At 39.3% G+C, this 24,237-nt stretch overlaps 1 non-coding gene across 1 annotated transcript; it reads left to right on the top strand.

The window, feature by feature from the left end:
• Positions 1–15,633: 15,633 nt before the first annotated feature.
• Positions 15,634–15,741, top strand: LOC112724969 (small nucleolar RNA R71). Its single transcript, XR_003164105.1, has one exon. It is a non-coding gene; the product is annotated as a small nucleolar RNA R71 (small nucleolar RNA).
• The last annotated feature ends 8,496 nt before the right edge of the window (positions 15,742–24,237 follow it).

Here is a 24,237-nt window from a genome sequence, read left to right as displayed (position 1 = left end):
TTTCTAGACTTTACTATGAGTTTGTGTGTTTTTCTGTGATTTCAGGTATTTTCTGGCTGAAATTGAGGGACCTGAGCAAAAATCTTATTCAGAGGCTAAAAAAGGACTGCAGATGCTGTTGGATTCTGACCTCCCTGCACTCGAAGTAGATTTTCTGGAGCTAAAGAAATCCAATTGGTACGCTCTCAATTGCGTTGGAAACTAGACATTCTGGGCTTTCCAGCAATATATAATAGTCTATACTTTGCTCGAGATTTGATGGCCCAAACTGGCATTCCAAGTCAGCATAAAAATTCTGGCGTCAAAACGCCAGAACTGGCATAAAAGCTGGAGTTAAATGCCCAAACTGGTACAAAAGCTAGCGTTTAACTCCAAGAAAAGTATTTACACGTGAAAGCTTCAATGCTCAGCCCAAGCACACACCAAGTGGGCCCGGAAGTGGATTTTTGCATTATTTACTCATTTCTGTAAAGCCTAGGTTACTAGTTCTCTATAAATAGGATCTTTTGCTATTGTATTTTCATCCTTTAATCATCTTTTTTTCATCTTTTAATTATGTTTTGATGATTGAACCTTCTTTGGGAGGCTGGCCATTCGGCCATGCCTGGACCTTTTGTTCTTATGTATTTTCAACGGTGGAGTTTCTACACCCCATAGATTAAGGTGTGGAGCTCTGCTGTTCCTCATGAATTAATGCAAAGTACTATTATTTTTCTATTCAACTCAAGCCTATTTCTTCTCCAAGATATTCATTCGCACTCAAGAACATGATGAATGTGATGATTATGTGACACTCATCACCATTTTCACCTATGAACGCATGTCTGACAACCACTTCCGTTCTACATGCAAACAAGCTTGAATGTGCATCTCTTGGGTTTCTAATCTCATATTAGAACCTTCGTGGTATGCTAGAACTATTGGCAGCCATTCCTGAGATCTAGAAAGTCTAAACCTTGTCTGTGGTATTCCAAGTAGGATCTGGGATGAGATGACTGTGACGAGCTTTAAACTCGCGAGTGTTGCGCATAGTGACAGACGCAAAAGGATCAATGGATCCTATTCCAACATGATCGAGAATCGACAGATGATTAGCCGTACGGTGACAGTGCATTTGGACCATTTTCACTGAGAGGACGGGAGGTAGCCATTGACAACGGTGAAACCCAACATAAAGCTTGCCATGGAAAGGAGTATGAATGATTGGATGAAGACAATAGGAAAGCAGAAGTTCAGGAGGAACAAAGCATCTTCATACGCTTATCTGAAATTCTCACCAATGAATTACATAAGTATCTCTATCTTATTTTATATTTTATTCATATTTTAATTATCAATTCTCCATAACCATTTGAATCCGCCAGACTGAGATTTACAAGATGACCATAGCTTGCTTCAAGCCGACAATCTCCATGGGATCGACCCTTACTCACGTAAGGTTTATTACTTGGACGACCCAGTGCACTTGCTGGTTAGTTGTGCGGAGTTATGACAAAGAGTTGAGATTACAATTGTACGTACCAAATTGTTGGCGCCATTGATGATCACAATTTTGTGCACCAGTACTGTATGGTTTTCCTCTGACTGAGAGGGTTTGAGCATGGAGCTCTGCATGCTAGTACCACATTTGTCTGAGAAAGGTTGAGGCTTAGGAATCTTGATCAGTAAATGGTCCTCATGCATCCTCAAGACTAGCTCTCCTCCCTCTACATCAATCAAGGCTCTCCTAGTAGCTAGGAGTAACCTTCCTAGGATGATGGAGTCATCCTTTCCTTCAACCTTTACTAGGACATTCTCCACCACTCCATACGCCCTCTTTAGGGACTTTTCTGCCATCTCCAGTGAGATCCTTGTGGGCTGCTGGTGCATGAAATTTAACTCCACACAACTTATCCGGCAAGTGCACCGGGTCATCCAAGTAATACCTCAGGTGAGTGAGGGTTGATCCCACGAGAATTGTTAAATTGAGCAATCTGTGGTTATTCTGCAAATCTTAGTCAGGCAAATAGAAAGATAGTTGTTGTTTGTTGTAGGCGTATAGACAAGCAATAACAGTAACAGGTAGAGACAGTAATTAGCGATTAGTTAAGGCTTCAGCACAAAAAATAATGTGTCAAATATTCTGAGGGGCTGAAGATCTTAAACATGGGTGATCTTCGCCTATATATACTAACCTAATAATTAAGAAGTACAAAAATAGGATAAACTAGACTAGAGGTGCAAAAATCCACTCTTGTGCCCACTTTGGTTGAGTGCTTGGGTTGAGCTTGGCGTCCAACTTGAGTAATGGGCATTGAACACCTATTAGGATGATGTCCATGCTGCCTTGTTCTCCCTTGGGGGGCATTGAACGCTAGGTTTGGGCGTTCAACACTGGCTTGGGTCCTCTTAGGGCGTTGAACGCCAGAAAGGAGGTGATTTGGGCATTCAACGCCTAATATGGGCAGTCCCTTCCAAAGAAAAGTATAAACCATTATATATTAGCTGGAAAGCTCTGGAAGTTAGCTTTCCATCGCCATTGAAAACGCATCATTTGGGCCTTTGTAGCTCCAGAAATGCTCATTTGAATGTACAGATGTCAGAATCTGACAGCATCTACTATGGTTTCCTTGCCTCTGAATCGGACTTTGCCAAAACTTGTCAATTTCAGCTAGAATTTACCTGAAATCATAAGAAAATATAAAAGCTCAAAGTAGAATCCAAAAATGTGAATTTTTCACTAAAACCTATTAAATTATAATAAAACTTAACAAAACATACTAAAAACACTGAGAAAATGATGCCAAAAAGTGTATAAAATATCCGCTCATTATAACACCAAACTTAAACTGTTGCTTGTCCTCAAGCAATCAAAAACAAGGTAGGACCAATGGAAGAGAAGAATACAATAAGCATCAGAGTGATCAATGAAGCTCAGTTCCAATTAGATGAGCGAGGCTATTAACTCTTTACTTCTGAAGAGTTTTGGCATCTCACTTTCCTTTGAAGCTTAGAAATATTGGCATCCCTTGGAACTAGAATCCGGATAATATTATTGATTCTCTTAGTTTAGCTTTTCTTGATTCTTGAACACAGCTTCCTTTTGAGCCTAGTCGTGACTCTAAGCGTTTGGTTTTCCTGTATTACCACCGGATACATAAACACCACAGGCACTTAACTGAGGGAACCCATTGGATTCGACTTTAGCTTTGCTTAAAGTCCCAGACAGTGATGCCCATAGTTCTTATGCGTACTCTTTTTGCTTTGGATGACGACTTTAACTGCTCAGTCTCAAGCCTTTGACTTGATACCTTCACACCACAAGCATTTAGTTAGGGATAGCAGCTCATTTGAACTTTTTAGGCCAACTTGTGACCCTCCTAACCATTGATGCTCAAAGCCTTGGATCCTTGCTCTTGCCTTTTTTCTTTTGAGCTTTTGGATTTTTCTTCATTTTTTCCCCTTTTTTTTCGAAAGAGTTGCTAAATTTTTTATTTTTTTCTTTTTCTCTTTCTTTTTATTTTTTTTTCTTTTTGATGCTTTTTCTCGCTTCAAGAATCAATATTTTTTATTTTTCAGAGAACTAATAATACTTTTTTAAATTCATTGTTCTTCCAAGAGCCAACATACTCAACTTCAATATCAAATATGCACAGTTAATTCATACATTCAGAAGATAAATGCAGGGCCACCACATCAATATAACTGAAATAGTTCATGATATGCTTGAAACTTATGTATCTCACTATTCTTTTTCAAATAGATTTTTCTTTTAAGCATGGTGACAGATACAATGGATATCTTAGAACTAAGGCAAACAATAAGATAAAACTCAAAAAGAACAAAATACTAAGTGTGATCATGAACTTAGAAAAGAAAACAGACAATAAATTAGAGTACAAAAAATAGAAATAACACAAATAGGGGGATAATGGGACTCAACAACCTCAGTGATGGCGGCTGCTGCTCCCTCTGGAGAATCTGATGGAGCATTTGATTTCCTCCATGTCACATGCTTGTCTCTGCTGCTCCTCTCTCATGATCCTCTGATCTTCCCTTATCTCATGGAGGGTACTAGCATGGTCTTAATGTTCCATCCTTAACTGCTCCACGTTTGAACTCAGCTCCCCTAGAGATGTGTTCAGTTGATCCCAATAGTCTCGGAGAGGAAAGTACATCCCTTGAGGTATCTCAGAGATTTCTGGTGAAAGCGGTTGCACAAGCTCTTACTGTGGTCCATGTGCCGGTTCTCTCACATGCTCTATCCTTCTTTTCATGATGGGCTTGTCCTCCTCAATGGGGGTGTCTCCTCCTATGACAATTCCAGCTGAATTGCATAGGTGACATATGATGTTAGGGAATGCTAACCTTGCTTGGGTGGAAGGCTTGTCTACCACCTTGTACAATTCTTGAGGTATCACCTCATGTACTTTCACCTCATTTCCAAGCATAATGCAATGAATCATTATTGCTCGGTCTATGGTAACCTCAGATCGGTTACTTGTAGGGATGATGGAGTGTTAGATAAACTCCAACCATCCTCTAGCTACGGGCTTGAGGTCAAGCCTTCCTAGTTAGTAGGGCTTGTCTTGCGCATCCCTCCTCCACTATGCTCCTTCCATATAGATGTCTGCAAGCACTTGGTCCAACCTTTGGTCGGTGTTAACCTTTCAAGTGTAAGAGTGTGGGTCTCCTAGCATTTGTGGTAATTGGAGCGCCATCCTTACACTTTCTGGGCTAAAATCCAAGAGTTGCTCTCGGACCATGGTGTGCCAATTTTTGGGCTGTCGGTTCACGGTAGTATCATGCTTTTTGGTGACCCAAGCATTAGCATAAAACTCTTGCACCATTAAGATTCTAACTTCTGGGATAGGATTGATTAGAAGTTTCCAATCTCTTCTTCAAATTTCTTGTTGGATCTCTGGGTATTCATTCTTTTTTAGCCTAAAGGGGACCTCGGAGATCACCCTTTTGTGCTTCACCACATCATAGAAGTGGTCTTGATGAGCCTTGGTGAGGAATCTCTCCATTTCCCAAGGTTCAAAAGTGGAAGCGGGAGCCTTTCCCTTTCTCTTTCTTGAGGTGTCGCTGGCCTTTGGTGCCATACTTAGGAATGGTAGAAGTAAAAAAGCAAAGCTTTTGTAACACCAAACTTAAGAGTTTTTCTCGTCCTCGAGCAAAGAATGACAAAAGGGAAGAAGATAGTAGAAGAAAGAAGGAAAGGATAGAGATAGAAAGAGGGAGAGGCTTCGGCCAAGTAGGGAATTGGGAAGAAGAAGAGTGTGTAAAGTGTATAGGTGAGTAGGAAGAGAGTGTTTAGGAGGTGTGTGTATAAAGGGTTGTAAGAGGGGGTATTTATAGGGTAGAGATGGGGTTGGGTTCGGTTATGAGGGAGGGATGAATGGGTGGGAAATTTTTGAATTTGAAGTAGGTGGGGTTGGTTGGGAGTTAAAGTGATGGGATTTATGATGGGTTTGGGGAAGAGTGTGCATGGGGAATAGGGAAAGTAGGGTGTGGGTTTCAAGGTTTAGAAAGGTGGAGAGAGAAGAAAGGTGGGGTAGGTGGAGATTCTGTGGGGTCCACTGGCCAAAGAGGCTAGGAATTTCAAATTCCCTTGAACGCGCAGCTTTGCTTTCTAGCTGACGTTCAACGCCAGCTTCTGCTCCTTGATGGACGTTGGACTCCCAGGGGACTCCTTCCCTGGCGTTCAATGCTAGCTCCCTGCTCCTTGATGGGCATTGGACGCCCAGGGTACTCCTTCCCTGGCATTCAACGCCAGCACTGCTGCTCCCTCATGGGCATTGGATGCCCACACTGCTCCCTGTGGGGCATTGAATTCCCATCTGCCTCTTTGTCTGGCATTCAACGCCAGCAAGGGCTCTCCACAGGGTGTTATATTTTCAACTCTGAATGTTTCTGTTTCAGTTCTGAGTACTGTACATGATCACAAATGTCAAAAGCAAAAGAAAACTAAGAAAATAAGCTAATTAAAATGAAATAATTAAAAACAATAGTACATTATTCATGGTTGGGTTGCCTCCAACCAAGCACTTCTTTACCGTCACTAGCTTGACGGACAGCTCCTTACGGAGATAGGTAGGGGCTCAGATCTTCACCCCTTACAGTGAATTTCCTTCCTGTACGCTCATGGATGAACTCCACATGCTCTAGAGACAGGATCCAATTCACTGTGTGTGGAATGACTGGACTCTTAGTGAAGACAACTCTCATGCCAGGTGAGAGGTCTTCAGTTGGAATCTTTTTGTTCTTCCAGCCTTTGGGAACCTTCTTCTTAGTGCCTTCCTTCTCAGTGCTTGATGATGGTTGCCCAATACCAAACTTAGAGTTGGTGTTTGGAGGCTCTATAAAACTCTGCACTGAAGGAGAGGGTTGAAACATGGAGTGCTACACAGTGGTGCCTCCTCTATCAGAGAGAGAGTGAAGCTTATGAACTTTAAACACTAGATAGTCCTCATGCATCCTTAGGATTATCTCTCCTCTCTCTACATTAATTATGGCCTTTGCAGTGGCTAGGAAAGGCCTTCTAAGGATGATGAATTCATCTCTGTCCTCCCCATTGTCTAGGATTAAAAAATCAACAGGGATGTAAAGATCCTCAACCCTTACTAGGACATTTTCCACCATGCCATATGCCCTTTTCAGGGACCTGTCTGCCATTTCTAAAGAGATCCTTGAAGACTGCACCTCTAGAATTCCCAGCTTCCTCATCACAGAGAGAGGCATGAGATTGATGCTTGATCCAAGGTCACGTAGTGCCTTCTCAAAAGTGATGGTCCCTATAGTGCAAGAAATCAGAAAACTTTCGGAATCCGAGAGCTTCTGAGACAGCTTCTTCTTAACCAAGGCACTGTACTCCTTGGTCAGCACTAGAGGTTCATTCTCCAATGCCTCTGTATCAGAAGAACTGCCCTTTAGCTTCCTGAGGATTGCTAGGAACCGAGCAATTCATTCTTCCTTGGATTTCTCATCCTCGTCCGAAGAGCTATATTCTTCAGGTTCCTCCCTCAGCAAAGGGTCGTGCAAGGTGATGTTTTTAGGCTCCTCATTAGCTCTGATTTCCTTGAGCTCTTCTACCTCAGGCTCCTTTTTGGGTTCGGTCAGAACCTCCACAGTGAGTGCCTTGCACTCTTCCTTTGAATTTACTCCTGTGTTGCTTAGAAGAGTGTTTGAGGGAATCTCTGGGATCCTCTTGCTTAGCTGATGATGAGCAGATATTTTATACACTTTTTGGCATCATTTTTATATAGTTTTTAGCATGTTTTGTTTAGTTTTTATTAAGTTTTTATAGGTTTTAGTGTTAGTTTCACATTTTTGGATTCCACTTTGAGTTTGTGTATTTTTGTACAATTTCAGGTAATTTCTGGCTGAAATTGAGGAGTTGGAGCAAAAGTCTGATTCAGAGACAGAGCAAGCACTGTAGATGCTGTCTGGATCTGACCTTGCATTTGGAAGAGCATTACTGGAGCTACAGAAGTCCAAATCGAGCGTTCTCAATGGCTATAGAAACCTGAGTTCTAGAGATTTCCAGCAATATATAATAGTTCATACTTTGCTTCAGATTAGAAGGCCCAAAATTGGCGTTCAACGCCAGCCTCCTGCCCCCTTCTAGACGTCCAGCGCCCATGAAGCAGAGACCAGCGACCAAACGCCCATAGAGAACCCCCTAGCCAGTGCTCAATGCCCTAGAGGCCTTATAGCACGTGGATCTCATCAAAGTTCAGCCCAAACACTCACTAAGTAGGCCTCAGAAGTGGATTTTAGCACAAAAAGACTGTTTAGCCTTTTTATGTAATCCTTAGTTATCAGTTTAGTATTTAAAGAACTTTTACATTCTCCATCAGGGAGGACGCACACCATATTTCATTTACCATTGTATTTCCTTTCAGTATCAGTTTTTAAACCTCCTAGGTTGAGGGGAGGAGCCTTGTTGAGTCTTATGAATTAATAAAAGTATTACTGTTTCTCTTCGATCCGTGTTTGATTTATTTCTAAGATGCATACTTGTTCTTCAACATGGTGAATAGGATGATCAGTGACAATCAGCTCTGTTCATCATACTAGGACTGTGTGCCTAATAACCACCTGTGTCTACTTAGGTTCATGTGAATACGTGACTGGAAAGCGCGAACCGCCAGCTTGATTATACATTTCTTATACGGCTAATCCACGACTTTCTTGGGAACTTCTCGAGACACCAGTTCAGCCGATATCTGGGGAGATTAAGGTCTCTGTGGTAGAGGTTAGAACCTAAAGAAGCAGCATTCTCTGATCCGGAAGATTCGACCTTGTGTGTGGCATTTTGAGTAGGATCGCCAGGAGAATGAACTGCTAAAGCTTCACCCTCTGGAAGATTGGATGACCACGGCCAATGACGTTTGATCTGGAGTAGAAGAGATTGACGACCATGGCCCATGGCATTGATCACATACAGCCTTCCATAGAAGAAATCACTCACAAGCAAAGAGGACAGTATTACCAGAGTTAATTCAGAAAGATAAAGCAACTCCAATCCTTAACCATATTCCTATTAATGATTTTAATTTATACAATATTCCTGTTACTAATTGCCCTTGAATCAATCCAACAACCTTCTAATTCTCCGGACTAAGACCTACAAGATAACCATAGCTTGCTTCAAACCACAATCCTCGTGGGATCGACCCTAACTCGCTTAGGTATTACTTGGACGACCCATTGCACTTGCTGGTACAACTATACAGAGTGTGGGGATTCGTGCACTAGCTGACCAATTTGTACCTCCAAGTTCCTAATGGAGGACCTAGTTTCTGTTATGAAACTGTGAGTGGTCTTGGAGAGATTGGAGACTATAGTGGCCAAGTCAGAGAGACTCTGCATGGGAGTCTCCAATTACTACTGAGAGGGCTTGAATGGTTTGTTATTTAACCTATTCTAGTTCATCCCATTCTGATTGTTGCTAAAGCCTTGTTGAGGCTTCTGCTGATCTCTCCACCCAAAATTAGGGTGGTTTCTCCATCCCTGATTGAAAGTATTCGAGTAGGGATTGTTATTGGAGTTTCTAGAGGGGTTTCCCATGTATTTAACCTCATCCATTATGGTCCAGGTATTATCAACAGTGTTTAGTTCATACGCTGTCTCTGGACAATAGGCCTCTGAACTTTGCGTCCCACTCAAGTACTGAGAGATCATGTTGATCTACTGGGACGTGAGTTTGTTTTGTGCCAAGATAGTGTCTAAGGTATCCACCTCTAGGACACCTCTCTTCTAAGCTGCACCATTGTTCACAGGGTACTGCTCAGAAGTGTACATGTATTGGTTGTTGGCAACCAGATCAATAAGCTCTTGTGCCTCTTCAGGTGTCTTCTTCAAGTGGAGGGATCCACCTACAGAATGGTCCAGTGCCATCTTGGACATCTTAGATAGACTATCATAGAAAATATCTAACACGGTCCAATATGAGATCATGTAAGGAGGACATCTCCTGATTAATTGCTTGTATCTTTCCCAAGCTCCATAGAGGGATTCTCTCTCTTTCTGTCTAAAGGTTTATACTTCCACCCTAAGCTTGCTCACCTTTTGAGGTGGAAAGAACTTGGTCAATAATCTATTGACCACCTTCTCCCATGAATTTAGGCTTTCTTTAGGTTGAGAATCCAACCATAACCTTCCTCTGTCTCTTACAACAAATGGAAAGAGCATGAGCTTGTAAACCTCTGGATCCACTCCATTAGTCTTTACAATGTCATATATCTACATGAAGTCAGATATGAATTTGTTTGGATCTTCCTGTGGAAGTCCATGAAACTGGTAGTTTTGTTGAACCAGAGTGACCAATTGAGGCTTCAAGTCAAAGTTGTTTGTACTAATGGCAGGAATGGAGATGCTACACCCATAGAAGATTAGAAGTCAAAGTTGGGTACAGTGTAAGATCCTAGGACCTTTCTTGCGTCACCCCTATTGTCTGGGTTAGCTGCCATTGTTGTATCTTCAGCTTCTTGTTCTAGAGCTCTTGTGAGGTTCCTTATGGCTCTGTTAGCTTGTTGCAAACGCCTTCTTAGAGTTCTCTCAGGTTCAGGATTAGGATCAAAGAGAGATTTTTTATCCCTATTCCTGCTCATAAAATAGAAGAAACCAACAGAAAAATAAGAAAGGAATCTTCTATGTCAGAGTATAGAGGATTCCTTGTGAGATAGTGAGATAGAGAGAAAAGAAATTAGAGGTGTCTTTTAATTATGAAGAATTTTCGAAAATAAAGAAAGAAAGAAGAAGAAGAAGATTTTCGAAATAGATGAGAGAGAAAGAGGTTAGTGATTTTCGAAAAAGAAGAAAGAGAATGGAGAATTAAAGAGACACCAAACTTTTTAAAATTGAAATAGGATAAAACAAGCAACTAACTAACTAACAAGATTTGAAAATAAAATAAGAGATTTGATTTTTAAAAAAAAATTGAAATTTAGAAGGAAAAGTCAAAGGAAGATCTTGAAATTTAATTTTTGAAGAGAATAAGTCAAACAAGATAAGATAAGATTTGAAAAAAATTTAAAGATTTGAAATTCAATTTCGAAAGAAGGAAAAACTAACAAGATACTAACTTTTTAAAATTTGAATTTGAAATTTGAATTTAAAGTTTTGAATTTTGAGATTTGAATTTAAATTTTAAATTTTGAAAATTAAATTTTAAATTTTAAAATAAGATAAGATAAAATTTTGAAATTCAAAGAAAAATAAAAAGATAAGATAAATATTTGAGAAGATAACAAGACAAACAAAAAGATGACTAACAGGACATCAGACTTAAAATTTGAAATTAAATTAAAATAAGATAACAAGAAAATTTGAATTTTGAATTTTAAAAATTAAAAAGACAAACACTAACCGGACACCAAACTTAAAAATTTTGAAATCAAAAGACACTATTTTTCAAAATTTGAAGGGAAAAACACAAAAAGACACCAAACTTAAAGATTTTGAAATCAAACAGAGAAAAACACAAAGAACAAATTCGAACACAAGGAAGAACAATAAGAACAATTTTCTGAAAACTCAAGAAAAGAAAAATCAAATAGACACCAAACTTAAAGATTGACACAAGACTCAAACAAAAGAAAAAGCTTTTGAAAAATTTTTGAAAAAGAAACCAGACAGTTCGAAAATTCTAAAAAGAAACACAATAAACACAAATAAAAGAAAAATAGTAAAAAGTACCTAATCTAAGGAACAAGATAACCGTTAGTTTTTCAATCTCAAACAATCCCCAGCAATGGCGAGAAAAACTTAGTGCACGAAATTTAACTCCGCACAACTTAACCGGTAAGTGCACCGGATCATCCAAGTAATACCTCAGGTGAGTGAGGGTCAGTCCCACGAGGATTGTTGGATTGAGCAATCTGTGGTTATTCTGCAAATCTTAGTTAGGCGAATAGAAACATAGTTGTTTTTTGTTGTCGGCGCATAGACAAGCAATACAATAACAGGTAGAGACAATAATTAGCGATTAGTTAAGGCTTCGGAGATGCTTCTTCTGCTGAATTAACACGTCGTACTCACTAATCCAATGATGAATGATTCCTTCAATGGCAAGGCTGTAAGTGACTAAGCCATTGGTCATGGTCGTTAATCTCCTCAGATCCAAACCAAACATCCGAACGGACTAGATAAATCTGGGAGAGGGTAAAGCGCACGCAATTCAATCTCTTGATGATCCTACTCAAAATACCACAGACAAGGTTGGATCTTCCGGATCAAAGACTGATGCTCTTATGATTCTAGCCATTAAAGCCACAGGAACCTTAATTACCCCTGGGTAATGAGGTTTTATGTCAGGTACCCCAGTTAGCCCAGATAATTCTCTTGGAACCCGTGATGCATCCTCAAGTTGTAGCTCAATACTATCTGGTTCAGGACTCGTAAAGAATTTATGTAGAATCGATATTCATAAGGATGAAGAATGACAATGCATCATAGAATAGAATCACACATTTATTGGACTAGAAAAGTAATTGTATTAATCCATAGGAATCAGCAAAGCTCCTAACCTTAACCTAGGAGGTTTAGTTGCTCATACTGTATAGAAAAATAATGTGTCAAATGTTCTGAGGGGCTAAAGATTTTAAACATGGGTGATCTTTGCCTATATATACTAACCTAATAATTAAGAAGTACAACAATAGGATAAACTAGACTAGAGGTGCAAAAATCCACTCCTGAGCCCACTTTGGTTGAGTGCTTGGGCTGAGCTTGGCGTTCAACTTGAGGAATAGCCATTAAACTCCCATTAAGATGATGTCCATGCTGCCTTGTGCTCCCTTGGGGGCGTTGAATGCCAGGTTTGGGCATTCAACACTGGCTTGGGTCCTTTTGGGGCGTTGAATGCCAAAAAAGGGGTGATTTGGGCGTTCAACGCCCAATATGGGCAGTCCCTTCTAAAGAAAAGTAAAATTCATTATATATGGCTAGAAAGCCCTGGAAGTTAGCTTTCCAACACCATTGAGAACGCGTCATTTAGACTTCTGTAGCTCTAGAAATGCTTGTTTGAATGCACAGAGGTCAGAATCTGACAGCATCTGCTATGCTTTCCTTGCCTCTGAATCGGACTTTGCCAAAACTCGTCAATTTCAGCCAGAATTTACCTGAAATCATAAGAAAACACAAAAACTCAAAGTAGAATCCAAAAAATTGAATTTTGCACTAAAACCTATTAAAACATAATAAAAATTAACAAAACATACTAAAAACACTGAGAAAATGATGCCAAAAAATGTATAAAATATCGGCTCATCAGCTGTACCTCTTGGATCCCCAGCTTCTTCATCACAGAGAAATGCATCAGATTTATGCTTGATCCAAGGTCACATAGTGTCTTTTCAAATGTGATGGTCCTATAGTGCAGGGAATCTGGAAGTTTCTGGGATTTGGCAATTTCTAAGGTAGCTTCTTTAGCACTAAAGCACTGCACTCCTTGGCCATCACCACTGTTTCATCTCCCGTCAGGGGATTTTTCTTAGAGAATACGCTTTTCATGTAGGCCATATAGGGAGGCTTCCTCTCCAACACCTCCGCAAAAGGAATATTGATTTGTAACCTCTTGAAGACTTCCAAGAATTGAGCAATTTGCTCATCCTCAATCTCCTTTTGCACGTTCAGAGAGTGTTGTACTTTAGGCAGCTTCATCACCACTAGGGCATGTACTAGTGCAATTCCAGTCTCCTCTTGAGCCTTTTTCTCCTTTAATTCCTCAGCAACATCTTCTCTTTTAGGCACGGCCTCCTTGTCCATAGTGAGGGCCTTGAACTCTTTCCTTGGATTTACTTCTGTGGTGCTTGGAAAGAGTGTTGGGAGGTCTTTCAGGTATCCTGCTGCTCAACTGACCCACTTATATTTTCAAGTTTTAAATTGAAGATCGAGTTTCTTGCATGAAGCTGTGAGTGGTCTTGGATAGATCAGAGACTATTGTGGCCAAGTCAGAGAGGTTGTGTTTGGATGTCTCCATCTGCTGTTGAGAGGGTTGGAACTGCTTGTTGTTGAACCTATTCTGATTGGTTCCACCTTGATTATTGTTGAAGCCCTGTTGAGGCCTCTGTTGCTCCCTCTACCCAAAGTTAGGGTGATTCCTCCATCCCTAATTAAAAGTATTTGATAAGGATCATTATGGAGATTTCTAGAGGAATTCCCCATATAATTCACTTCCTCCATGGTGGGCTGAGCAACATCACATACGTCCCCTTGAGTGTGGCTCCTAGTCATGCCGTAGGATACATCTTGTGTGTTGACAGCTGAAACTTGCATCCCAGTCAACTGCTGAGAGATCATGCTTATCTATTGGGACATGAGCTTATTTTGAGCTAAGATGGCGTCTAGTGTGTCCACTTCTATGACTCCTCTCTTCTGAGTAGTCTCCGTGTTTACAGGGTTCCTCTCAGAAGTGTACATATACTGGTTGTTGGAAACCATCTCAATAAGCTCGTTTGCCTCTTCAAGCATCTTCTTCATGTGTAGTGAACCACCTGCAGAGTGATCTAGTGACATCTTGGCCATCTCAGAAAAGCCATCATAAAAGATCTCTAGCCTGGTAATGATCAGATCTTTGTGTGGTCTAGAATTCACAAATGAAATCTTCGTTGCAAGTATAGTTTCTAAACCAACACTAATCCTTTCATGTAAAAATTTGTTTGTCACAAGTAACAAACCCCTAAAATCTATAAACCGAAGTATTGAACCTCGGGTCGTTCTCCCTAAGAATTGTAATAAAGTGTCCTTGTCATTGGTTATGAAATATCTTTGGGGTTTTTTTGAGTTAAGGAACAAGGAATGTAAATGGCAATGAAAATAAACTAACAACTAGAAAAGCTCTTGGCAAAGATATGAGAACTAGAAGTCCCATCCTAGTTATCTTCCTCAATTGTGATCACAAATTTTCCATTGCTACCACTATGTTAACCTCTAACCATGGAGGAAAGTCAAGTGGATGAATCAACTTGATTCCACAAGTCCTAGCCAACTCCCAAGGGAAAGACTAGTGTGAGTGGTATCCAAATCAATTAGCAACTTCTAATTATCAATCAACAAAGGAATTAGATAACTCAAGCATTACTAATTACTCCACCTAGGACAAGAGGCACAAAATCTATACTAAAATCCAACCAAGCATTTCATCAAACACTTGGAAGGCACAAAAGAAAAGCATAGTAAATTGACAACAAGAATAGAATCTAACAACAATTATGGTAATGAATTAACAACAATAAGCAAAAAAAATACAATTATTATGAATTACCTCGAATTGAATTGGAAGAAGATAGAAGAAGAAAGAGTGCATTAACAACAAAGTAAGCAATTACAAGAATGAAATACAAAATTAGAGAGAGGAAGAGTAGAAGAACAAGAAATTGTAAAGGAAAAGTAAATCAAAGCATGAATTAAACCTAGATCTAAGAAATTCTAATCTAGATCTAAAACCTAATCCTAATCCTAGAGAGAAGTGAGAGCTTCTCTCTCTAAAAACTAACTCTAACTATTTCTAAAACTTAAAATATGACTAATGATCAAAGTATATTCATTCCCCTTCAATCATTGGCTTAAATAGCATCAGAAATGAGTTGGATTGGGCCCACAAGGCTTCTAAAATCGCTGGCCACGAGTTGCATTTAAGTGAGTCATGTGATCCCATCGGCGCGTACACGTACCGTGCACGTGCGCGCCCCTATGCACAGTGCAACTATGGCAAATCTTATACCATTTCGAAGCCCCGGATGTTAGCTTTCCAACGCAGCTGGAACCGCATCATTTGGATCTCTGTAGCTCAAGTTATGGTCGATTGAGTGCGAAGAGGTTGGCTTGACAGCTTTTGCGATTCCTTCATTTCTTCACGAGTTCTCCATTTTTACATGCTTTTCCTTCATTCCCTTGATCCAATATTTGCCTCCTAAATCTAAAATCACTTAACAAACATATCAAGGCATCTAATGAAATCAAGGTGAATTAGATTTTGCTATTTTAAGACCTAAAAAGCATGTTTTTCACTCTTAAGCACAATTAAAGGAGAATTTACAAAACCATGCTATTTCATTAAATAAATGTAGGAAAAGATGATAAAACCCTCTAAATTCAACACAAGATAAATCCTACAAATGGGTTTATCAACCTGGTCCAATCTGAAATCATGTCGGGAGGACATCTCCTTATCAACTGCTTGTATCTCTCCCAGGCTTCATAGAAGGACTCTCCTTCTTTCTGTCTGAAGGTCTGGACTTCTACTCTAAGATTACTCATCTTCTGGGGTGGAAAAAACTTGGTCATAAATCTATTTACCATCTTGTCCCATGTATCCAAACTTTCCTTGGGCTGAGAATCCAGCCACAGCTTTGCTCTGTCCCTTACAGCAAAGGGGAATAGCATGAGCTTGTAAATCTCAAGGTTCACTCCATTTCTCTTAACAGTATCATAGATCTATAGGAAGTCAGATATGAACTTCTTGGGGTCCTCCTGTGGGAGTCCATGAAACTGATAGTTCTGTTGCACTAGAGTGACCAATTGAGACTTGAGCTCGAAATTATTGGCACTAATGGTAGGTACAGATATATTGCACCCATAGAAGTCAGCAGTGGGTGCAATGTATGAGCCAAGCATCTTCCTTGCTTGCTCTTCAGCGTTCGGATCCCTACATTAGCTGCCATAGTGGTCTCTTCAGCTTCCTTCTCAAAAGTTTCTATGAGATTCTCTCTGGCTTTGTAAGCTTTGACTTGTTGCAAACGCCGCCTTAAAGTCCTCTCAAGCTCAGAATCAAAATCAAGAAAGGGTTCCTTGTCCCTGTTCCTGCTCATAAACAACAAGAAACAAAGAAAAAGTGGAAGACTCTATGTCAAAGTCTAGAGAATTCCCAGTAAGATATCCTAAAAGAAATAAAATAAAATAAAATAAGCAATTAACCAAAAAAATTCAAAAATAAAGATGGAAGATTTAACCTAAAAATTTTTGAAAATTAGAAAAAAAGGGGTTTGAAAATTTTGGAAATTCAAAAAGAAAGAGAAGACACTAAAGAAACATCAAGCTTAAAATTTGAAATTATATGAAAATAAAATAACTAAAACAAAATTTGAAAAGTAAGGGAAAGATAAAAAAGATAAAAATCGAAAATCAAGAAAAATAAATAAGATAGGAATCAAAAATAAAAAAAGAAAAATAATTAAATAAAAATTAGTAAAAATACCTAATCTAAGCAACAAGACAACCGGTAGTTGTCAATCACGAACGATCCCCAGCAACGGTGCCAAAAACTGGTGCACAAAATTAAGACCTGCACAACTTAATCGACAAGTGCACTGGGTCATCCGAGTAATACCTCAGGTGAGTGAGGGTCGATCCCACGAGGATTGTCGGACTGAGCAAGCAATAGCAATCCTGTTGGACTTAGTCAGGCAAATAGTAAAAGGAGTTGTTGTTGAAAATGCATAAAACAAGAGAATGAAGAAAGCAATGAGAAATTGGTGTAAAATCAATATAAGAAAACAGTTAAGGTCTCAGGGATATTTATCTTTCTGGATTAAAACTTCTTACTAACTATTTTAACAATGAATGATTCATTCTATGGCAAACTGTAAGTGATTAAACCCTAATCCCTTAGTGATTTAATCTCCTCTGATCCTCATCAAACGCCACTCCTGTGGTTATTCAATTCAGATTGGAGGGTGAAGTTCAGAAAGCTAGCTTATAAAGGCCCTAATCACCCTAGATGCCAACTGAATAGATGTTGCTTATCCCAACAGGTTGTGGATTAGCCATCTAGGAGGTGTGTTCTCGAGCTGTAGTTCAAGCGATCTCTCCCGAGAATCACAAGAACCCATGTAGAAAAATGGTCATACTTCCGTTCCACCCAGTTTCATTAGATTAAGAATGAAAACACACCTTAGAATTGAATCAAACATATATTAAAATAGAAGAGTAATAATCTTAATCCATAGAAATAAACAGAGCTCCTAACCTTAACCAGGAGGTTTAGTTGCTCATAACTTTACAAAGAAAACAGGGTTCTAAAAAGTTGCAGAGGGGAGAAGATCCTAAACCTAATTGATCTTCTCCTTTAAATACTAACCTAATAATAAATGCTAAACCTAAAAGATATTATTTTAAAAATAATGAGTACAAAGATAAGATAAAATAAAACTAATAAGTGCTAAATCCACTTGGAGCCCCAATTGAGTGTGAAACGGACTGCAGCTAGCGTTCAACTTCAGGATTTGGGCGTTGAACGCCAGAGAGGGAAGCGCGCTTCTGACCTTATGCCCCCTGCTGGCGATGAACTCCAGGTGGGCGTTCAGTGCCCTGGGGGGCTGCCAGCATGTTCCTTTCTAGCCCCAGGCCTCTCCAAACTGCTCTGAATTTCACCTAAAACAATAAAAACACAAGAAAACTCAAAGCAGCATCCAAAGGTGATTTTTGCACTAAAATCAAGTAAAATTAAATAAAATCTAACTAAAATAATATAAAAACAACTAGAAAATAGGTATAAGATGCTCACGTATCAGCCTCTACTCCTCGTTGCGTGATCATGAAGCCCAAAAATTTTCCGGCCTCCATTTCGAATGCGCATTTTGTTGGATCAAGTTGCATTCGGTGTTTCCTCAGAGTGCCTAATATGAGCTTGAGGTCGCTAATGAGCTCGTCGCCTATTTTCATCTTGGCTAGCATGTTGTCAATATAGACCTCCAGTTTTGTCCCGGAGAGGTATTTGAAGATCTTGATGATGAGCCGTTGGTAGGTGGCCCTGACATTCTTTAGTTCGAATGACATGACTGTGTAGTAGTACATGCCTTCGAGAGTCATGAATGCCATTTTCTCCTCATCTGGCTTGTGCATTGGTATTTAGTTGTACCTTGAGTGGGCATCTATGAAGTTGAGGTACTGGTGTCTTGAGGCAGCATCCACTAGTCCATCGATCTTTGGCAGGGGAAAGGTGTTCTTTGGATAAGCTTTGTTCAAATATATGTAATCAATGCACATTCGCAAATTGCCATTCGCCTTCTTAACCAACACGACGTTGGCCAACCAAGTCGTGTAAGGTAGTTCCCAGATGAAGCCAGCTTCGACCAAGATTTTGACTTGTTTTCTGACTTTGCTTGCTTGATCAGCGAACATTTTCCGTCTTCTTTGGTCTACTGGCTTGACTTTGGGATCTACGGCTAGCCAGTGAGACATCAGAGCTGGATCTATTCCCAACATGTCAACCGGATTGAATGCGAAAAGGTCCCTATTTTCCTCCATGAGTTCCATGATTTCACTTTTTAAGTTGAAGGGTAGATTCCTGTTGATGAAGGTGAATTCATCCTTGGTTTACTCTATTTGTAACTTTTTCATATCTCCCTCTAGTTTGAATAAGTGACATAAAATTCGGATTAGAAAAATTTTGGAAATCATTCTTTCTTATAAGTTTCAATTGTTTAGGACTAGCTTGGATAAGTGACATATAATTCAACCTAAGGACTATTCTTGAATCTTATTTGAAACTAAATCAGATTTGTGCTTCACCTATTTTCTTAAATAATTAAATAAGGAAATAGCTATTAATTAGGTTAAAGAGAAATTGAATTGTCAAGGAATTAAAATTTGATTATTTATGATTTGTCGTGATTGATCTCTGCATTCCTCAAATAAATGAACACAAGGATTGTTTTCCTAGAGAGTGAATATCTCTAAAACCTTAACATTCTCATCATTATTGTTTTCACTCATTGTTTGCTATTTTATTTGCCTCTGTTCACGTTTAATTCCCTCATCTTTCTATTTTGTGATTTTTCTAATTAGAATAATCAATTAATTATTGTTGCTTAGTCCTTTAATCCTTGTGGGAACGATAACCCACTCACTATGGTATTACTTGATACGATTAGGTGTACTTGCCGAGTTGTGATTTTGAAAATTTTCGCATTAACAGCGTCTAGTAGTGAAATAGGGAGGAGGTGACCTACAAAGACACTCCAATGCTTAAGTTAACCTGGATCTAAGAGATAGAATTTTAAGGTTTTGTGTATAGCATACCAAGGGGAGTCTGAGACTCCCCTTATATAAGTGTTTTTCCTTTCTCCGATCTTCTAAATTGGGAAAGATATGATTTGTATTCGAATTTAAATGCTGGTGAAAGATTTATGGCTATTTAGAAGTTTTCGGATTCTTGGGCTGAGAAGGGCAAATTGAGCTTGAGGGTCGAATCATCGCTGGGCCACTAAGGTCGGAACCCGAGTCCGTAACAGATTCTTTTCTTTAAAGCCTCTTCTACTATGTGTGATAATATCCTAGACTTATTAAGGACCTATGAGGTTTTTAGTGGGCAGAAAGTAAATCTTAATAAGACGACAGTATTTTTTAGTAATAATCCTCCCCAGATACAAGACTGTAGCTAGTGAAATGGTTGAACATTACTCATGTGGGTGCACAAGATAAATACCTAGGGCTGCCTTCTATTGTTCATGAATCAAAGGAAGTCATGTTCGGTGAGATAAAAGATAAAGTCCATAAGCGTGTGGAGGGATGGAAGAGGAAGTTACTCTCAATATGAGGAAGACATGTTCTGATCAAAGTTGTGGGCAAAGTTATCCCCATCTATACTTTGTCCTGTTTCAAGTTGCTGGATTCTCTAATTCAGAATATCCACAACACTACAAGTTCTGGTGGGGTCAAAAAGGAACAGAAAGAAAGATGTCCTAGGTGAGTTGGGAGAAGATGTCAAGACCAAAAAAAGAGGGTGATTTGAGATTTAAGGATCTTAAAGCCCAGAATATGGCTCTTCTAGGTAAGCAGTGTTGGCGGCTTCTCACACAACTAAACTCTCTATTAGCTAAAATTCTTGAAGGTAAATATTATAGATACTATGATGTTATTTGAGGTGAGATAGGGACATTACCTTCATGGGGTTAGCGCAATATCTTAGAAGGTCGCAAAGTCATAGAGAAATGCATTCTTTGGAAAGTCGGTACCAGGAATAGCATCCAGGTCTACATTGATCCATGGCTCCCCCCTTCCCAACCTTACTCGTCTCCTTCTCTTTTAGGTTCCCTAATCCTACTCAAATAGTAACTTGGGTTAGAAAATTGCTAGGCAGTAATAGAAAACAGAATCAACAACTGGTAACATCAATTTTTCAAATTATATAAGCCAACATATTTTGTTAATTAGATTAGAGGAAGATGAAGATAAAATCCGATGGATCTTTCACAGATCAAAGAAGTATGAAGTATCTACTGGGTATCGAGTAGCTTACTAATTTTTCTAACCTCCTATAGAGCTCTGCCCAGATCTCTATGTCCATCGCAGGTTCTGGCATGAACTTTGGAAACTAAAGCTTCCCTCAAAAGTACTCATTTTTCTCTGGCGTGCTGCTCATGAAAGTCTCCCTGTGGTGGCCAATTTGAACTGAAGACTCGCAAATCGAACAACCACCTGTCCAAAATGCAATAATAGCTCAGAAATAATCATTCATTATTTGTTCACTTGCTCAAAGGCACAAGAAATTTGGCAAAGAAGCATATTTCATAGTATTCTCATGAATGAAGAAGGGGATAAGTTTTATCTAAGTTGGTTGATGAAAAAAGCTAACTCCAATAGTTGGGTATGATTGTATGAACCCAAATTTATAAGAACTTGGCATATCCTGTTGGTGCATCTGAAAGGATAAGAGCAAGTTCATTTTTGGACAGAAGAGTTATTCTCCTCAGGAAATAGTGCAGCACACAATATGCTTCAAAATCTTCATTCTGGCACATTGTCCCCTCAAGTTCAATTCCAATTCTAGGGATTTAATTTTCTTTTTTCTTTTTTTTCTGTAACTTGTGTAGTGAGTACTGGTATTTTACCAATTTCTTTATTTTGTCCCATTTGAAGACATATATTTGTTTGTTTTCACAATGAAATAAATATAACGTTACTTTTGAAAAAAAAAATTAATTTCCTTTTAGTGAATTTAATTATATACAACAACAACAACAACAAAGCCATGTTCCACTAGGTAGGGTCGGCTACATGAATCAAACAACACCATTGAGTTCCATCATGTATCATGTCAGTAGAAAGACCATTTACATGTAGATCTCATTTGACCACCTCATGGATAGTCTTCTTAGGTCTTCCTCTGCCTTTCATCCCTTATCCATCTTCCATCTCATCCACCCTCCTGACTGGGTGTTCTGTCGGTCTTCTTCTCACATGTCCGAATCACCTGAGATGCGATTCTACCATCTTTTCCACATTAGAAGCTACTCCAACTCTCTCTTTTATCTTCATTCCTTATTCTATCCAATCGCATGACCACTCATCCATCTCAACACCTTCATCTCTGCCACACTTAGCTTATGTTCGTGCTCCCCTTTGGCTGCCCAACACTCTATACAATAAAGCATAGCTGGTCTGATAGCAGTGCGATAGAACTTACCTTTAAGTTTTAAAGGCACTTTTTTGTCACATATAAAACTAGATGCACTCTGCCATTTTGACCAACTTGCTTGGATCCTATGATTTATATCCTGTTCAATCTCTCAATTATCATGTATGATGCACCCAAGATACTTAAAACTCTTAACTTTTTGTAGGGTGTTATCTCCAATCTTCACCTCTATATTAGGGTTTTCCCTTCGTAGGCCAAACTTACATTCCATATATTCCGTCTTGCTACGGCTTATGCGCAGACCATACACTTCTAGAGCTTCTCTCCATAACTCCAACTTCTTATTTAGGTTTTTTCTTGAATCTCCCATAAGGACGATATCATCGACAAAAATTATGCATCATGGTACAGGCTCTTGGATATGCTCTATGAATACTTCTAAAACTAATGTGAAAAGGTATAGACTTAAGGATGATCCCTGGTGTAATCCTATACCAATAGAAAATTCCCCTGTCACACCACCTTGAGTCTTCACACTAGTTGTAGCCCCATCATACATGTCTTTAATTGCACGAATATATGCGATCCTTACTCTCTTCTTTTCTAAGACCTTCCATAAGACTTCCCTTGACACCCTATCGTATGCTTTTTCCAAATTAATAAGCACCATATGTAGATCCTTTTTATTACTACAATATCTCTCCATCATCCTTCTTAACAGGTATATCGCTTCAGTGGTGGATCTGCCTGGCATAAAACCAAATTGGTTCTTTGTTACTTGTGTCTCTTGTCTCAGCCTCCATTCTATCACCCTTTCCCATAACTTCATGGTATGACTCATGAGTTTGATCCCTCTATAATTTTCGCAACTTTATATACCCCCTTTATTCTTGTAGATAGGTACCAACGTACTCTTTCTCCATTCATCTAGCATCTTCTTAGACCTTAAAATCACATTAAAAAGCTTGGTTAACCAACTGATGCCTTTCTCTCCAATGCCCTTCCAAACTTCAATTGGGATATTATCGGGTCCTACTGTCCTGCCATTTTTCATCCGCTTTGGAACCTCTTTTACTTCAAAGTCTCGAATCCTTCGATAGTAGTCAAAGTTTTGATCTTCTTTCCTCGTGCATAACCGACCCAGGCTCGGAAGAGTCTTCTGTCCTTTATTAAATAACTTGTAGAAGTAGCTCTTCCACCTTTCATTGATCTTCTCCTCTTGAGCCAACACCTCCCCGTCTTTATCCTTTATGCACTTAACCTAATCCAAGTCTCTCGTTCTTCTTTCACAGTTCTTTGCGATTCTATATATACCTTTTTCTCCTTCTTTCGTGCCTAAGGACTGATAGAGACTTTCATATGCTCTTTTTCTTGCTTCACTTACAGCCACTTTTGTTTGTTTTTTAGCCGCCTTATATTTTTCTCAATTATCTGTATTGCGGCAAGAAGACCACTCTTTAAAGCACACCCTTTTTGTCTTTATCTTTTCTTGTACACTCGCATTCCACCACCAGGATTCCTTGTCTCTTTGTCCTATCCCTCTAGATTCACCAAAACTTTCTTTTGCTGTTCTTCTAATAACTTCTGTCATATCTCTCTACACCTCCTCTGCGCTTTCATTTCCATCCCAATTTGCCTCTTCTTCTATCCATCTTAGGAAGCTTTTTTGTTCCTCGCCTTTCATCTGCCACCACCTCGTCCTTGGCTTATTCGTATGATGTCTTTTTCTCAACTTTTTCTCAATGCAAAAATCTATGACAAGCATCCTATGTTGTGTTGTTAAACTCTCTCCCGGAATAATTTTACAATTAATACAAAATTTTCGGTCGACTCTCCTCAACAAGAAGAAGTCGATTTGAGAGCTTGTCATGCCACTCTTATATGTTATAAGATGTTCGTCTCTCTTTTTAAAACTTGTATTTCCGATAAGGATATCAAAGGTTGAGGAAAAGTCCAAAATAGTTTTACTCTCGGTATTGACTACCCCAAAACCATGGCCTCCGTGAATACCTTCATACCCAGTCACTTCTCTTCCAACATGGCCATTTAAATCTCCTCCTAAGAAAATCTTATCTCTGGAAGGTATGTCTTGGACCAAACTCTCGAGATCCTCCCAAAACCTTATCTTGTGTTGCTCTTCCGAACCCACTTGCGATGCATAGGTGCTAATCACATGAAAAGTACCTCCTTCCACCACAAATTTGATAGAGATGATCCGATCTCCCACCCTCTTGACATCCACTACGTCCTTCTTCCACTGCTTATCCACGATAATACCTACCCCATTCCTATTCTTCATCTTTTCCGTATACCAAAGTTTGAACCTGGAAGTATTCAACTCCCTAGCCTTCGCACCAACCCATTTTGTTTCTTGTAGGCACATGATGTTA

Source organism: Arachis hypogaea, chromosome 11 (assembly GCF_003086295.3).
Source record: "Arachis hypogaea cultivar Tifrunner chromosome 11, arahy.Tifrunner.gnm2.J5K5, whole genome shotgun sequence".
Taxonomy (NCBI): Eukaryota; Viridiplantae; Streptophyta; class Magnoliopsida; order Fabales; family Fabaceae; genus Arachis; species Arachis hypogaea.
The sequence above is the reverse complement of the archived record's forward strand: the minus strand, read 5'-3'. Positions and strand labels throughout refer to the sequence as shown.